We start from the raw sequence: 18,334 nt of genomic DNA on the forward strand, positions 1-18,334 counted from the left end.
CTGAAAGTACCATGGGCTCAGGGTCCGCAGCACGAACAGGTGAGGAGGTGGTATCAGCTCGTGCTGGGCAAAGGGGCATCTCAGCCGCCGGCAGTAATGGAGGAGGACAGTCAGGAATAGGTGATTCGTGATTCGGTGTCTCACCAGAAGAGGTGAAGTCAGACCCCTCAATTGCAGATGTGTCCTAAATATTCAACAGAGGGCTTGAAGAATTCACACTTGTCTTTGCGAACTCATAGGCCATACTCTTCCAGTCTTTGTAGGGTAGCCTCTAAATTCTTTAAGTGATCCTCTTCATTTCTTCCAGTGACCAGGATATCATCCAGATAGCACTGAACTCCTGACAAGCCACACAAGATCTGGTCCATAGCCCTCTGGAACAGGGCGGGAGCAGATGTTATTCCGAAGGGTAGGCGGCAGTATCGATAAAGCCCCTTATGAGTCACAATAGTCAACAGCTCTTGGGACTTTTCATCGACGTGCATCTGTAAATATGCTTGACTCAGATCAATCTTACTGAACTTTTGTCCCCCAGCCAGGCCTGCGAAGAGGTCATCGATGCGGGGAAGCGGGTATTGCTCTGCACACAACACTGGGTTGACAGTGACTTTAAAATCACCGCAAATCCGGAGAGAGCCATCTTTCTTCACTATTGGAACGATAGGAGTGGCCCATGAGCTATGGGTAACTGGTATTAGGACTCCATTGGTGACCAGGCGCTCCAGGTCTGCTTCAACTTTTGGCCTGATGGCATATGGCACAGTTCGGGCTTTCAGATATTTTGGTGGACTGTCAGGTTTAATGTTCAATGTCACAGTGATTCCCTTCATACTTCCCAAATGTGTCCCTTTTTGCCACAGTGTCGACACACCAGGTCCTTACACCAGCATTCCGATGCCTGGTGACCCGGCTTACCACAGCAGTAACATTCTTGACTCTGCACCGTTTTGTGGGTCAGTTCTTGTGACACTTTTTGCACCCTAGCGGATGCACTGATGTATTGCGCCTCCCTTGTAGCCAGTTCCATGGAGACAGCAATATCAACAACCTTCTGTAATGTAAGCTGAGCCTCTGTCAGTAGGCGCTTCTGTATAGCTTCACTGTAGAGGCCACACACTAACCTGTCACGCAGGGCATCATTTAACATCTCCTTAAATTCACAGTGTTCTGCTAGCTTTTTTAAAATTGCTACAAATTGTACAACTGTTTCATCTTCCTTTTGGTCTCTTTTGTGGAACCTATATCTTTCAGCAATTACCAGTGGTTTTGGGGAAAAATGGGACCCCAGGATTTCCACAATGTCACTGTAAGATTTAGTCGCTGGCTTAACAGGGTGTAGTAAGCTGCGTAGCAGGGAGTAGGTTTTAGCCCCTACAACACTTAAGAATATTGGCACCTTCTTCGCTTCTGTAATGTCATTTGCAATAACAAAAAGCTCAAAACGCTCAGTATACACATGCCATTGCTCTATATTATCATCAAAAGTTTCCAGTGGCCTGGTCAGAGTAGCCATGATTTTTAGTTTCACTTTCACAGTCAGTGCAAACAAGCAGCTTTTTTGTTTGTTTGTTCTTTACCTTGACTTCTATTTCCTTCTGTTACTGGAGCAGCACCGGACTCCCACCCTCGTCGCCACTTGTTATATCCTTGGGGGCAGCCGGTTTAGGAAGAAATCACTTGAGGCCAGACAGCAGACAGCTAACAAAACCACCATTTTATTTACAGACTCAGAGAACTCACCCAGCCGGCTGAAGCTGGCTGAGCTATCCCCTAATAATCTAACTCAGTTACCATAGGAACCAAAAACCATGACAACCAAATACACAACACAGTGCTCTGAGGGCAAGGGGGTAAGAGCTGCTGCTGCTGCTGCTAATCTGTGGAGTGGGAGCTTCACACTGTCCATTAGTGATTTACACTTCTATGTCAGGCTCTTCAGGAAGAATTCTTAAAGCACACTGGGAAGCCATGGTTGGAGGATCAGTGAGATAGGGATGTGTTGTTCTCTCTACATGTACCAGGAAAACGTAAAGCAGCTGATATGACAATGGTAAGCAGATTGGTATAGGGTGGGATCTTACTATAGTGTTTTTCATCGGTAGAGCTCAAAGCACTTTACAAAGGTGGTCAGAATCATTATCCCTATTTTGACAGATGGGGAAACTGAAGCACAGGTAGCAACACCAGTAGTTAAGATTGCCCAACACCTTCCTCTATATCAGTGGTTCCCAAACTGGGGTTCGTGAACCCCCAGGGGTTCACGAAATGTTACAGGGGGTTCTCGGGAAAAAAATCCCTAATGGCGGACAGAGCTGTCCCTATAAGTTGCTTATAACTTTGCCAAATGTTACTTGTTCAAACTGAATTTTTCCTTGCTGCTGTCTGCTTCGGGTAGATTTTTTTTCCTTTTTTTTTTAAAATAATTTCAGCTAAACCAGTTCCGCTGTTTCTGAGAATGAGATTGTGGGGAGAAAAAAAACAAACATTGTTCTGTCCAAATTAAAAAGTATTTCAAACTGTTTCATGGAGAAACTCTAGTGACTCCATGCTTTGGAGAAAGGATTTGGAAATTTGGTGAGGGATGGGGGAAATGGAAGAGGTAGGGAGGGGAGTAGTTTGCCTTGGTTGGTAGAGTGGGCTGTATTTCAATTCTACCACTACTGTCTTATCCTTCCAGGCTAAAAATCACCTCCACAGTCTGTTCAGCCAGTTCTGAGGTAGGAAAGCTGGAAGATATTGCACTTTTATTGCACATGCTTTCATTGGGTTGTAGGTAAACAGAGGACTTTGGGGCTGTCAGTACAGCACTTGTCCTGAGCACTATGGACTTTAAAACCATGGCTAAAACAACATCATAGGGGAAGTTTGTGCTACTTATTTGGCTGGATTTTACAACCTCTTTGCATAGGCATAAATAACCACCAGTTTCAAGGCAGTGGGGAATCAGGCCCTCGGTTTACAATCCATGCTTAGGATTGCCTGAAGGTTTTAAGGAAATGGACATTATGTCTGAAAAAAAACCAACCAAACACTGGAGGTGCAGGGTCTGCCATGGAGTGCCTCTGAAATCAGTTCGGCTCCACACAAATGCAGGAGTCTGCCCACACATCTTTGCAGGATCTGGGTCATGAAGTCTGAATTTGGGAATATTTATTGATCAGCCCGAAGTGTGTGTGCAGGCTGATTCTCAGTGTTGTAGGCTATGAGGTCATCCCAATTTTTAATAGCTAGGTCAAATTCACGTCTCCTTTACACTGATGCAAACCCTAAATAACTTCATTGGCATCATTCCAGATTTTCACCAGTGAAACAGAGGTAAATTTGATCCATTCTCTCTTTCTCATCTGTTCTGCAACAGCTGCGCCCTGCAGCATTGTACATGTATTCCAAGTCTATTCTATCTATATTTTAAAACAAAAATTAGATGACAATCTCCCATTCTTTGCATGTCCTGCTAATATCTGTTTGTCGGTGTCACTGTAGTGATAATGAAAATCATCTTTTATTTCCACAGAAATGTAGGGAGCTTCCATTTTTTGTTTTGATGTGTATATAGGACAACAGATGCACAATTTATGTAAGGGGTCTGTGTATGAAAAATCTGTTGATGTTCACAGAACCTCTTTGGTAAATTATTACTTTGGATCAGATTTGCCATTATTTTTTATTCAATGTCTAGTCTTAATTCCCACAGCTGTTAGCTGCTACAATCCATCATTTTCTTGGTAGAAGACTTATACGTGCAAAAACAACCCCTCCACCCCCAAACCAGTCACTTTGCTTCCAGTTTCTGAATCTTGGAAGGGGGTTATAGGTACTTAAATGTATCAACAGTTTCTACTGGCAACTGCAGCAGAATAGCATGACACCAGTTCTACAGCTGACATGAAATGCCGTTCCATATGTAAAACCGTGTCTTAAACCCACAAGGGACACTCAAATAAACTTTGTACTTTCTTTTCCTTTTGTCTAACACCAAATGGGTTGCAAAGAAGTGCTGGATGCTTAAAAGAATGCACTTACAATTTTGGATCCAAGCTGTGAGAATACTCACTGGAGACAACTGTTCTCTCATGGGCTAGTCTTGAATAAACAATCGCAGCTCTGTGTGATATTACTTCTTAACCAGATTCTAGCATGGAGCTATTGGCTTGCCATGGTTACTTGCCTTTTAAACCAATGGTGCTTTTTCCTTCCCTTTTGCCAAGAATCCTGCTTACTTGGCAGTGGCTCGTTCTCATTTGAACTTTTGCCCTCTTTTAATCTTCACCAAATTTTAGTCTAAAAGAACCTTTCACGGATACCTTTTGTTGTCCTGAATTTCTATTGCTTGTGAGAACTAACTTGTGGATCTGGTCACTGGAATGAGCTCAAGGGACTGTCTTCTTCCTCTGAGTAACCAGCCCTGACAATGACAGGCATCTATGAGAAGATTAGAAAACAAAATCATGACAGCAGAAGATGCTATCCCATTCCTGAAATACAATTAAGTACAAAAGAAGGGACGGATATGGACACGGACATGCACACATGTATATACATACTTTACCAGGTCATTCACGAGGAGATTTACTTATGCTTGTCAGTTCCAGAAGCTGTCCCACTTAAATTCATCTGAGGATAATAGTTGAAATGTATGTAGAAGCATTGCTCTGCCACATGGGGGATCCAAGTCTAAACCCTTCACTTGTGCTTCCACGTCCTGAGCTAGCAGAACCGGAGGGGAACTGTGGAATGAATATGCTCAGCATGGGGGAAAAGGAAGTGCTTCTGGTTCCTCTTGAGAAACTCTCCAGACAACCCAGGACTTGAACTGACTGGCTGTATCAGGAGGGTGAAATACCTCCTCTGCCAGAAAAGTATTGATTGCTTTGATTTTTAGTGTGCTTATTGTCCTAATATGGAGACTTTTGGGGGGAGAAAATAAAGGGAAAAGGGTAGGGGGGGAAGCATAAAGAATTCCCTCCCCAATCCTGTTCAGTAAATTAAGGGTCTGGATCCTGCTCCCACTGAAGTCACTGGCAAAATCCCCATTGATTACAGGGAATAGCAGGGCCTTAATTACCTATAAAAACAAACGTTATTCTCCACCAAACTGACACATTGTGTGTCTTTTCTGTGTACAGTGGTATATACATATACATAGATTACACATACATAAATAATGGAGTCCTCTCTAACCAATATTCACTTATTTAAGAAAACACATTTTCTTGCATTTGGAACATTTCTGACTTTAGTAAGAAAAGCTATCACTATCCATAAATCTCTCAGGTTCAGTAAATTGGGGTGAATCATCTTTGGCTGGGTTTTTAATCTGAAGCAGGAACCTGTTAAAGTTCTCAGGAATTAAGACATCTTTACTCTGCACTGTCTAGAATGAATCAGAGTAACATATTTCTGATAAATGCATCATATGTGCTGATTAATCAGCCCAGGGACCAGGGTTTATTCTTCTTAACTCTCAGAATAATAATATTTTAACTCCAATTCCCCTTTCTTAGACTAAGACAAGCAAAGGACCAGCTCTTCATCAGTACATCTGACTGAAATCAGCTCTTTCTTGTCATATGAATATTGCCTACTTTCATTCTTTTCTTCATTTGACCAATATTTTTTATGTGTTGGAAGGTTTTAAATGAAATCATACAATTAAAACCAAAAAGAGTCTGCCCTTATGCACACACGTTCATTTATTTAATTTTAGACAGCAACTTTCTTTGCAATAGCAAAATCAAATTCTAAGATAATGTTTCTAGCAGCAGTTTTCTTTCTTGTAAAATTTTATTGGCAATCTACTTCTCCTTCTGTGCTGAAACAGTAAAATGAAAAGAGCATGCCCCTCTTATTCCGCTAGTTTAAAAAAAATAGTATCTTTATTTCCTTTGGCACTCATGCAGAAGATACATTTTTCAGCTCAGCTAAATAATTACCCATCTCCATGATATTTCTTAACATGCAAAGCATCCTGACTGATCAAAAAATCATGAGGTGGTTGTCAGAAGTGTCCCTTATCGGTAAGTATTAGTTATAGCCTGTCTCTCAATCTTCCTGTTTCAGAATTGGGAGCGGACAGTTTGTAGAACAGACAAGAAAATGTTAATACACAATTTAGGTCTGGCTTTATCTGTGGTGGGTACTATGCACTTCCTTAAAGGTGCTGAGCAATCTCAATTCCCAATGAATACAAGGGCATTGAGGGTGCTCAGCACCTCTCAGGAGGGCTCAGTACCACACAGGATTGGGTGCTTAGTTAAGGTACAAAGCAGCTTTCCTGTGTGAGTGATGCACAAAAAAATGACTTCTGGTTGAGTCAAGCTGAAAGCTAATCTATTTTACTGTAGGTATTTCTAGAGCAACAGTCACCATAATATCTAAGGCTTCAATCCTGCAATGAGTCTTGAGAAGCACAGGGGTCCACTGCATGGATCTCATTCTAGGACTTGGACCTAAGCAATTTTACAAGGGAGATGACAGGGATCATCAGATTAAGCAGCCGGAACTATTGTCAAGGGCTCCTCAGTCCATATCAACATGGGATGCTGCCAAGGTCTCTTCAGTCCCAAAGCAGGCCATGCCTGTGACAAGACAAGCGATGGGGAAGGCAGATGGATAGGAGTTTGAGTAGCCCTTTGTTTTGCACTGAAGTAATACAATTTTACCCTTCTCTAGTGCCTCTAATCTGAGAATCTCAAAATGTTTCACATACGTTTTCCAAAAACTCACAACACTGCAGAGAGGGAGGTAAATACTACCCCCGTGTTACAGATGGGACACTGAGGCACAGCAAAGTTATAGAACTTGCCCACAATCACAGAGTGATTCAAACAGAGGCTGGTGGACTTAACGCATCTCCAGTGGTTCTAGTATGCTCCCTTGTTTATCCTGCTAGAACTGCTCCTTTTGGATCACCAAGGTCCTGCTCCAAGTCTTGACTTGAGGCGCATAAAACAGATCCTTCCACCAAATGGGAACTCTACTAATTGATTAAATCCACTTGAACACCTGGCAACTGACCGACAAACACAATTAACATCAAATTATGTGTTGCAAAAGGGCAGGCTGAAGGTCAAATCTTATCCAGGTGCAGCTGCACAGATGGGGCCAAATCTTTCACTGCAATGGGGGATTCACTAAGTGAGCAAAGAACTTGGCCCATTGAGTGCAGGTGAAATAATCCTATATACTGACAACAAACCCAGTTCTGATTGTTCACACCGATACTTACAATAACACACTTGTGCTATTTGGAGTCACCTAAGACTTTAAACGGGGACTTTTCAGCACAATTTAAATGTGGGTCCTGATTGTGCCACTCTTACTCAGGACTAGTACCTTGAACTGCAAGTAGTCCTAATGACTCTACTTGCAGAGGATACTATTCATCAGGCCCCCTTTGTGAGCGTGTGGCCTCATGACATATCCATCTGTAACAATGACCTCTTGGAATCATTTACAATGCTTTTGGGCATCCGTGTTTAAAAACTCTGCTATTTCAATCCAGTGAGAGAGAATCCTTGTGATTTCCACTGTAAAGCTATAATTGTGTCTTATTTGTATTCAAAGATGAAATAAGAAATAGTGGGAAAAGTAAAAAAACATTAAAGGAAATAGACTTAGGGAAAAACAGGAGCTAGAAGCAATCAATAAAATGTGGAATAAAGTAAAGAGAAGGAACCTTTAAAGTGCCCAAGCTTAAATGTCAAGAGTATTAGAACAAAAGAGCTTGAAGCAGAAGTATGTGCGGTAGAAGAATATTCTGACACTCATACAGAAAGCAGGTTTACTCCTGAGGATGGAAAGGAATTTAAACTACAAAGAATGGTCGAGAAAGACAGAATAAGAGATGAGGAAAGTATATATTTTTCTGTTTCTAGAACAACTTGCTATAATAGGAGAACTATGATTGTTTCTAGAAGATTTTGAGCTGTACAATTAAGGAAAAAACTTATCTTCAGTGGTTAAAAGGATTGCCTTAAAATAACCATGTAATAAGCCTCTTTGAACATCTAGTGTAAGTGGAATAGTCTCTATATGCCATAAAATGTGACACCAATATTACATAACCATGTAATATTGCTTACATTATATTATACCAAAAAAGAAACTTCATTGCCAATCAGAAAAAGGATCGCTGTATTTGCCTTACCAATTACACTATAATTAACCATGAACTATACACTTTTACACTTGCTTTATCTTATTCCCTAGGGCAATGATTCAGCAAGGCACTTATACACACTCTGAACTTTAAACACATGGTATTTAAACATGAGCTGAAAGTTAAGCAGGTGCCTTAGTGCTTTGCTGAATCGGGGCCTATGTTCCAATGGATTACAGGGTTAACTGTACATAGGACTCTTGCAACTGGTTATGGTAATAGTCCCCAAAACATTCACCTTCTCCACCTGAAGCAAAACTATTTCCAGTTTATTATGAGTGTTATTCATATAGGACAACAGATCTGTCTGGCACCACAAGCACGTACTGTAAGAAGATCAAGCTGTCTATTCTGAGTTTACAGTCTAATGTATAGAGAGAAACTATTGTGAACTTTTGATGTGCAAAGGAGGGCAGAATTTGAAAAGCCTGCACAGTTGCTCCTGATACAATTTCACAGAGAAGCTGGGGCATGGAGAGAAGCAGGCCAGGGGAGGGGCAGAGACCGCAGTGGCTCTGTGTCTAAGACAGACTGGCCAGTTCCCACAGTGGAGAGGGAACATAATAGCTATAAGCAGTTCTGCAGCCCTGATGCTGCAGTAATGTCTTGCTGAGCTGCTCTGGCAGCTCCTCCCCTGAATTCCTGTGGAATTTCCCACTGTGCAGACCACCTACTCGAGCAGTATTTAGACTAGTCTTTGCAGAAAAAAATTCTCAGGGCGGGATGTGGTCTTAATAAGAGGTTATTACAAAAGATACATCCAGGCTATTTGCTGTTTCAGTAATAAGATGTCATCTAGAATCCACTTGGCCATCTCTGCATTCCAGTGGCACTTAGAGTGCAAACAATGCATTCACTGCAACACGTTGCCCATCTGAGAAAATCAGTGATACGGATACAGACCAAGATTTACCTGCTCTGCCTGAGGAAGACAATTTCAAATTTTTTCTCGAGATTAAACAATTTCCCCTCTTACTTTAAGGCTGGGGATCATGCTATTAGTATGGGAATGACCATACTCATGAGATGGTGTTAAGCTAGCATGTGAGTGACTATGCCGTAACCATAAGCACCGACTCCATGGGTGTTCCAGGGCTCAAGCACTCATGGGAAAAAGGTGGGTGCTCAGTATCCACCAGGCGCAACTGTTTGGCGGGGCCACCGATCAGCTCTTTGGCAGCTGGCGGGAGGCACTTGGGGGGAAGGCGAAGAGCAGCGAGTGTCAGGCGGCGGCACTGGGAGAGAGGGCAGGGCCTCGGGGCTGAGCAGGGGTGGAGTACTCCCGGGGGAAAATAAAAGTCAGCACCTATGTCTGTAACTCGTCTGCCAGGTGGAGTTGGCAAAACCAAGGGCTGGGTTCAATACCTCGGGTTCCTCTTAACAATACAAAACAGAACCCACTCAAGCCTCCACCCAGTAATCTGGGTAAACAAACACCATCTGGAGTGCCTTTGGAGGCAATTCTTTCCCACTCGCAAGCACTGAGACTGTGTATAACAAAAGAAAATTATTAAAGGGGAAAGGGAACCCAGCATTAATTTGGGAAAACATCACAACCACATTCAAAAAGCATGTGACCTTAAGCAAACCCGCCCCACAGTGCGTTGGACAGTGTCCTTTGCCTCAGTTTCCTACCTTGCAGTGGGAAAGTCCGATGAACAACTGCCCCTTTAACACATCACTCTCCTCTGCCTCTGCTGCACCCCACTCAGAGCTGACTGTCCTTAGTCCAGAGGTGAGTTCACAGGGGTTCACCTCCAACTGCTGGGGGAGCAGGGTGTCGAGCAATGCCTCTGCTGCTGCCTCTGCAACTGGTGCACAGCTGCTGCAGTCTCTCTGCCACCACGGCTCACTGCTCCCGCAACCTCGCACGCTGAGGTTCTGCCACTAACCCAGCTCTCAGTGGTTGCAGCAGGTAGCAGAGAACCTCACAGCATGTGCAATCTCTGTATTGTCTTTCACTGTCCCCACACAAGGCTTAACCCCTAGCCCCACTCAGCAGTTCTGTCAGCTCTAGGAATCACCAACCAGAAACACAGACTCTCAAATCTAATCAGCTCTGTCATTAAACATTGGAGAGCAGCAGGTCCAATTATGGCTAGGACTCTTTTGGCAGCATCCACACCACCCACCTGTCCCCACCCATTCTCCTCTTCAGTGGGATATGGCATCCCTACCCCCTGCTTAGCCAGTGAGGTTCAGTTTAGGGTGACCCCCTCCAGCAGGGCAGCCCAAGCACAGTTCTGCTGCCATTTACAGGTACAATAAAATTAACAAAATTTCATTATCCTGCATTCAAATACTAGTGATTTGTAACCAAAAACCAGCCAAAATTGATCATTTTGGCAAAGCAGCTCCATCTGCTACATCCCTAGGCAGAGTAGGCATCTATGCAACCACAGTCTGTTCCTGAAGTCTTTCCTGCCCCAGATCGCCACTAAATGTTGGGGGAGAGTTCATTCAGACCCTGCTTACATTGCTCATACATGTGTGACACCTCTGAGCATGCTCAGTGTGAATTCACTATTTCCAGAAGCCTGATCAAACTCATAGTGAGCTGAGTGCTGCTGCAGCTCAAAGCAGTGTGCGGTGCCTTCCCATCAACAAACCTGACTGCTGACAGTAAAAGATTTTGCAGTGTGTTTCAACACAAAGTTTAAAATCTCTCTCATAAATTTCTGAAATCACCCTCATTCTAATTGTCAGAGTTGACAGCCTTGCTAACAACATTGAGTCGAACGTCTCTTCATCTTCTTGCTCTTCCTTAACTGAATGATCTGTGAACAAACCAAAGCTGACAGCTATCGTGAAGGTAACAAGAACTAAAGGATATTCAGCAGAGGTTTCTATCTTTCCCTGTCTAATTCACCCCAAACAAAATGCCATTGAGTTCAGGAAAAGGTTGGAGAAGCAGAGAGAAGAGATCAGCTGACTATGATTGGGGTGGACTTGCAAGAGTTTCAGAGTTTGACTATTCAGTTCTTTCTAGGCAAGGGCCCTGGAACAGCATGTGGTATGCCAAATAATTTGACTATGGGTCAACATTAATATTCTCTCTTGATTCTAACAGTCCACTCCAGCCAGATGCTAAATGTCTCCAACAAGGTGCAGAGTGCGCACTGGAGCATGGAGTGTTAAAGATGTTCAGCATATCAAAGGAGGTGTACAGTAATTTGAAGAATTTGGGCTGTTTAAAGACCTACACACCATAGTCTCACACCAATGACTTTTTATTGGATTAAATATTTGACCTAAGTTAATATTTCAAACATTTTATGTTAGCTCAAATTTTTAAATGGATTTCTTCAATGTGCTCATACCCCATTTGCCTTCTTTCATTGGATATTCCACCAAATGAGTTTACTGCCGGGAATGTTTGTGAAACAATGCATTTTTCAGTGAATGTTGATGAATATTTGAAGGAAGCCAATTTTTCATTCCCAGATGCAAGTATTTGCACCTGAAATTGCATTCTAAAAGTTATGCTCATTTAATCAAGAAACAGGCCACATAATATGTTTCTCTGTGTCCAATCAAAGCAGCTGAAATTTCAAACATTAGAGTCTCACAATGAACTGGTCACAAATAGAGCCGGGATGGAAACAGTTTTCTCATCCTGCAAATATTTGGGAGTTTGACATTTTTTCCTGACTCGAATCAGGACACAATGTCAACATCTCAAAAATATTTGTGAATTGACAATCCAAAAGGTTTTTTTTTTTGGATCAATTTAAACTTTTTGTTCTTTGTTTTAAAGCTTTTTCTGTCCAGTTAGCTTAAATTTCAAAATGAAAGTCATTTTGAACTAAAAACCCACACAATTTTTGGTTTAGAAAATGTCAAAATGAAAAGTTTCAACAATTTCAAAACCTTTTTCTAAATACTTTTCTGAGTTGGGAAATTCAAAGAATACCAGGGTTAGAAAGGACCTCAGGAAGTCATCTAGTCCAACCCTTGCTCAAAGCAGGATCAATCCCCAGACAGATTTTTGCCCCAAACTTCTAATTGGCCCCTTTGAAGATTGAACTCACAACCCTGGGGTTTAGCAGGCCAATGCTCAAACCACTGAGCTATCCCTCCCTCACCTGCTCCCTGTCTTTTTGTCCAAATCATGATTAGCTGAAAAAATTGCCACTAGTTGGTCACAAAAACAACAAACACATCAAGTCTTCTCCGGGACAATTTGTGAACAGAAGAACAGTCAAAATTAATACAAATTATTCACCTCCCTCTGGCCACACCAGCAGAAGTTATGCTAAAGTTGTCTCAGCTAGAAATTTTTGTATAGCTTACATGTAGCACATTGTGTGATGCTTTTTCAGGGAGCCCAGAACTATGGCTCATCTTGTTACCCTTCTGCCTTAGCAAAAAAGAGCCTTGCTGGGGCTAAACTAGTGATGGTTCCCTATCAACCCAGTCTGTTAGCCAACCAATCTCTTCCAAAGCTGTGCCAGCTTTTGCTTTGCCTAGCACATAACACCTGATGCACTCTAGTTTCCAAACCCTATGGAAGAGTGTTCCTCTGCAGTATCCAGCACATGTCACTGGACACTCACAGAAATTACCTAGTCTGCTGTTTCCAAAGAGACACACCAGCCTATTAGAGCAACAGAGGATTCACTCTTTACTGTTATAATACTGAGAAGAACTTATAATAAAACCAAGAATAAGTTTACTAATAAAGAACAGAGATTTAAGTAATACCAAGCAAAGATAATGGAACAAGATATGGTTACAAACAAAACAAACATACTTTTACAAGACTAGAATTTAACTCTAGCAAGCTAATCTTAGGAAAAACAGTCTCTCACCTAAAACTTTTCTGTAGAGCTTACTGGTATTCAGGCATACCGAATTCCAGATTTTCATCTATGCCCTACAAAGGGTTTCCTCAGTAAAGGGATAAATATCGTAATTTTTCCCCCTCTTCTTATAGTCCAGTACACCTTCAAAATGTATCCTGGGAAGCATCCCCCAAACAAAGCTCCTCTGCCCCGCTGTCTGTTCTTTGGTGGTGTTGACAGCATGCTGTCTGTGTTGTTCTTCTGTTCATTTGCTTTTTCCTGACACCTCAATATGCAAATATAATCCCCATTATCTTTGGTTAACCCTGCTCAATTAACATTAGAGACAGGGAAATAACTACATTCCCTCCTCTTCTGGGGAAAACCTGTTTTCCCCTTTGCTTGGTTACAGAGTTTAAAGCATAATATCAGTGAGCATCCATAATTCCTCCTACAGTGTTAATACATTCTTTCACAATGATATTAATGCCCAGTGTATTACAAGTTTTCATTTGATACTTACATGACAAAATAGATAAATACCATGACAACAAGCTGTTAGGTGTAGTTAGTTTGTCAGGCTGTTACATGACAGTGAACCCTTTGCCCGTAGGCACTGCAGGGGCTCCTAGGGTCACACATGGATATTCTGAATGATATTTTCACTCTAAGGCTGTCCTATGCAACCAGCACTTTCCCCTAAAACGTATCTGCTTAACAGCATTTCCTTGACACATGAGCTGAAGTTACAACTTTATCACACACACACCCTGGTGTACATTATTACTTTCTCCTGCTCCTTACTTGATCAGCTTCACAGAGCACTCGATAACAATGCAAATCTACACTACATATCATACAAGGAGAGAAGGCAAGAGCCGATTGCCCTTCAGTACAAAGGAGCTATTTTGAAAGCTGCATTCCTTATTTCTTTCTGATGAGGCAGCAAGAAGCTCTACTTTCTCTGCTGCAGAGTTTTTCATATACTGTGTATATTACAATGTTCTCCATGCATGGGATACTGAAGGGCTGGACTGTCTCTTTACTTCTATCCAGGGTAAGAAATCGGGTAGGTTAGCAATAAGCTCCTGAGCCTGAGGGCTAGTCAGCCCAGCCTCCAGGCAAAGTAACAAGCTCAGCTGGGTTGCAGTAGGACCACCTGATTGGCCAGCCTGACTGATTGACTGAAGGGAGCCAGCAAGCCTGCTTTTATGCTCAGCAGCAGATGACTGACTGCTTAATGATTATGCATGTGTTTGTGATCACTCCTGTACCTATCCTTTCCCCACCATTGCGCCTATCTTTTTCCTGTTCTGCTCCAGTCCAGCTTCCCTACTTGGTCTGACTCCTTGGTTCTGGCTTTGACCTTTAGGTGGATTCTTGGTTCCCTTGGCTTGACTTCTAATCCTACCACTAGGCATGACTGCCTATGCCCTTGTCAATGACCGTGTGTAGTTATATTGCCCCAGGAAAAAGCCAGAGAAGGAACTGTATAATTCCTTTCCAGTTCTTCAGGGGCAGTAAGTTGCTACTGGAAGAAGCAGATTACTACCCTCCCCTCTCTCACACACACACACACATACACACATCTATTCAGATATTAGGAAGTGGAGCAGAGTCCATGGTTCCATCCATTCCTTCCTCCCTCTGTTCATTCCCCACACAGATGTGCAAGGGCTGAAGTAGTGAGCATGCAGTGCCTGCTCTCTCCTCTGCACCTGCAGTTTAAATATAGGGAAACTATGAAATACCATGAGAGGTCTTACTCCTATGGCATCAGGCCTGGCCATAATCTAGAACCATAACTTTCACAGCTTGTGTATTTTCTCAGAAATTTTAGGGCTGAAACATTCCATGCTTGGCTCAGCCAAATGTTGAAATCTCTAATGGCGGTTTGATTGTTTCAGCCATGTTTTGAGTTAGGTAAGCAACAATCATTAATTATGCTCTGATTTGCAAATTTTTGGGGAGTTGTGGATGCTCAGCATCTCTTAGGAGACGCCACTTTGCAAGGTGGAACCCAAACATGTAATGTTGCAGGCCAACGTGAAACCTTGCCTGAAAGTTATGTGCATTTACTTATAACTGGGGCTGTCGATTAATCACAGTTATCTCACGCAATTAATTCAAAAAAGTTAATCGCAATTAAAAAACCTTAATCACAATTAATCACAGTTTTAATCACACTGTTAAACAATAGAATACCAATTGAAAAGTTATTATATATTTTGGATTTTTTTACATTTTCATATATATTGTATTCTGTGTTGTAATTGAAATCATACAGTATCTTATTTCTTATTATAAATATTTGCACTGTAAAAATGATAAACAAAAGAAATTGTATTTTTCAATTCACTTCATATAAGTACTGTAGTGCAAATCTTTGTTGTGACAGTGCAACTTACAAATGTAGATTTTTTTTGTTACATAACTGCATTCAAAAACAAAAATGTAAAACTTCAGAGCCTACAAGTCCACTCAGTCCTACTTCTTGTTCAGCCAATTGCTAAGACAAACAAGTTTGTTTACATTTACAGGAGATAATGCTGCCCTCTTCTTATTTACGTCTCCAGAAAGTGAGAAGAGGCATTTGCATAGCACTTTTGTAGTCGGCACTGCAAGGTATTTACATGCCAGATATGCTAAACATTTGTATGCGCCTTCATGTTTTGGCCACTATTCCAGAGGACATTTCCATGCTGATGATGCTCATTAAGAAAATAATGCATTAATTAAATTTATGACTAAACTCCTTGGAGAGAACTGTATGTCTCCTGCTCTGTGTTTTACCCACATTCTGCCATATATTTCATGTTATAGCAGTCTCGGATGATGACCCAGCACACGTTGTTCATTTTAAGAACACTTTCACTGCAGATGTGACAAAACGCAAAGAAGGTACCAATGTGAGATTTCTAAAGATAGAAAGACAGCACTCAACCCAATATTTAAGAATCTGATGTGCCTTCCAAAATCTGAGAGGGACGAGGTGTGCAGTATGCTTTCAGAAGTCTTAAAAGAGCAACACTCCGATGAGGAAACTACAGAACCCGAACCACCAAAAAAAGAAAAAAAGAAAAACAGCCTTTTGCTGGTGGCAACTTTCATGGTAAAGAGATTGCACTAGAGTACTTGTATTAGGTGAATTGAAAAATACTATTTCTTTTGTTTTTTTACAGTGCAAATACTTGCAATCAAAAATAAATATAAAGTGAGCACTGTACAGTTTGTATTCTGTGTTGTAATTGAAATCCATTTATATATTTGAAAATGTAGAAAACATCCAAAAATATTACACAATAGAATACCATTTATTTAAACAGTGCAATAAGCACACAATTAATCGTGATTAATTTTTTAATCACTTGACAGCCCTACTTATAACTTCACTAGTTGTACTAGATGATTCTTCCTTAGTGACATGCACCATCATGCAAATACTGAAAGTTTAAAGTGAAGCCCTTTAGGCGTTATTTTTGTACAAAGAATTCTCAATTGTCTTTAAATTGGAGAAGTATATTTTTTCCTGTGTAATTAATTGGAAAGAAGCTGAAAGTACTTTAAAAGAAATCCCTGAGAACTGAAGGTGTTTACTAGGGGCCGTCTCCTGCAAGTCTTCCAGGCATAGATCTCAATCAATTTCCCAGAAAGTCTCCTTGCCTTCACAGGGAGTCTTGGTGAAACTGATCCCTGTGTACAGTGATACCACAAGACCTCTTAAAAGCCCTCAAAATAGCATGGAATTCACCCTCTTTGTGCACAGGGCTTGTAGAATCCCATCCTTGGAGTGCACACAACACAAATACAGAGTTCCATCTCATCATATGGCTGGTGTATATTGTCATCGCTCCATTGAAAGGAAGGGAAGTTATTTTTTTTAAATTGTCTTAAATGGAGCTGTGACAACTCACTCCAGCTTAAGCTCTGACCCATGGATTACTTCCTTCATTCTCTTTTCCTTCTAATTAATTTTCTCCTTCTCTTCTGTTTTTCAAAAGAGAAAATTAAATGTAAAGTCTAACCTGCCTATAATTTAGTATATATTTATGGTGGGTGTGTACACACACATATTCATGTGTTTGTTTATATTACTCTGTGCGTGTATCTATATGGCAAAATACTGTAGAACTGGAAATATTTGCAATAGAGTAATTTTTGCTTTCTTTGTGGATTTGAAAAGCCAACAACAGCTAATTTACAGAGACTATTTCTAGCACCAGGCAAGTAGTATTGCTCCCTAACTGAGATGGTTGGATAGCTTGAAAATAGCTTTAGGCAAATATGTCGCCCCAGTATCCTACAGTGCTTGTATAGAGGGCAAAACCCTGCTCTTATGATATTGCAGAACAGCAATTGCTAAATACAGGGGCCCTGAACTGTCTTCTCTGCTCAGGAGTCTGGAGGAATTGCACTCTGCAGAGCCCTTTAGTGCTCCTCTAAAAACAAGCAGTGCACGCTCTCTCCAATGCCTACGGCCAATGACATTGTGTGTGCAGTGATGGCTAGAGGTCTGGTCACCCCTGAGAGGCTGTGGACCATATCCCCTCTGGGCAATGAAGCACTATCAGGTCCAATTAGCCACCCCCTTAACCACAGTGCTCTGGGGAGTGCTAAGTCTGCCTCACAGCTGCACAGGTGTGCTAGAGAATTAATAGTGCTGCCCCTTTTTGACCTGAGCAGCTAGTCAAATCACAGGGCTTTGGAGATGGTCCAGTTGGAAACAGAAATTGAGGGAGTTCAGTGTTTTCTTTGATGCAGTTGTGACACTGCACCTCATATTCTTCACAGTAATATTATTATGATCTGATTATGACAATTATGATGCATTTTGTACAAGATAAGTCATGTGAGGTGTCATTGAAAAAGTTATGATTTGCTGAATGATTATCCTATTTGTATTCATGTATATGAAGTTATGAATATTGACTATATCAGTATTTAAAATGTAGTTACACCTGGGCAACACCCACTAAACAAGATGCTTTCAGTCTAGATAGATGGCTGGGAAGGGCCTATTCAGGGTAATGAGCCATTAGGGAAAACAACAGTCCTTAGGAGAAGCTTATCTCCCACCTGGTGAGCCTTCCTGAGAAGGCTCCATACAGCTTGTAAGTAATGGCTGCTATGACTCTATAAGGACATGTGATCAGACCACATGATGCTGGACTCCATCTCTATATGTCAGTATTTTTCCACAAACCAGTCTGGGAACCAAGTTTTGAAACCAATGGGTTCCCACCATCAGGGCCGCCTAGAGGGGGGGGGCAAGTGGGGCAATTTGCCCCAGGGCCCACAGGGGCCCCCATGAGAATCTCAGAGGCTCCCCCCTGCCTCCGCCTTCCCCCATCCCCCAGCGCCTCAGCGCGCTGCATCCAAGAGCAGCCCT

The 18,334-nt window shown here is 41.8% G+C and overlaps 1 long non-coding RNA gene across 1 annotated transcript in view; it reads left to right on the forward strand.

The window, feature by feature from the left end:
• The first annotated feature begins 1,836 nt into the window (after nt 1-1,836).
• LOC123364633 overlaps nt 1,837-18,334 on the forward strand; it is a 44,519-nt gene continuing 28,021 nt past the window's right edge. Inside the window, exons 1-2 of the long non-coding RNA XR_006577188.1 lie at nt 1,837-2,050; nt 2,678-2,717. This is a non-coding gene — a long non-coding RNA (uncharacterized LOC123364633). The remainder of the gene's footprint in view (nt 2,051-2,677; nt 2,718-18,334) is intronic.

This window comes from Mauremys mutica, chromosome 2 (genome assembly GCF_020497125.1).
Source record: "Mauremys mutica isolate MM-2020 ecotype Southern chromosome 2, ASM2049712v1, whole genome shotgun sequence".
Lineage (NCBI taxonomy): Eukaryota > Metazoa > Chordata > Testudines > Geoemydidae > Mauremys > Mauremys mutica.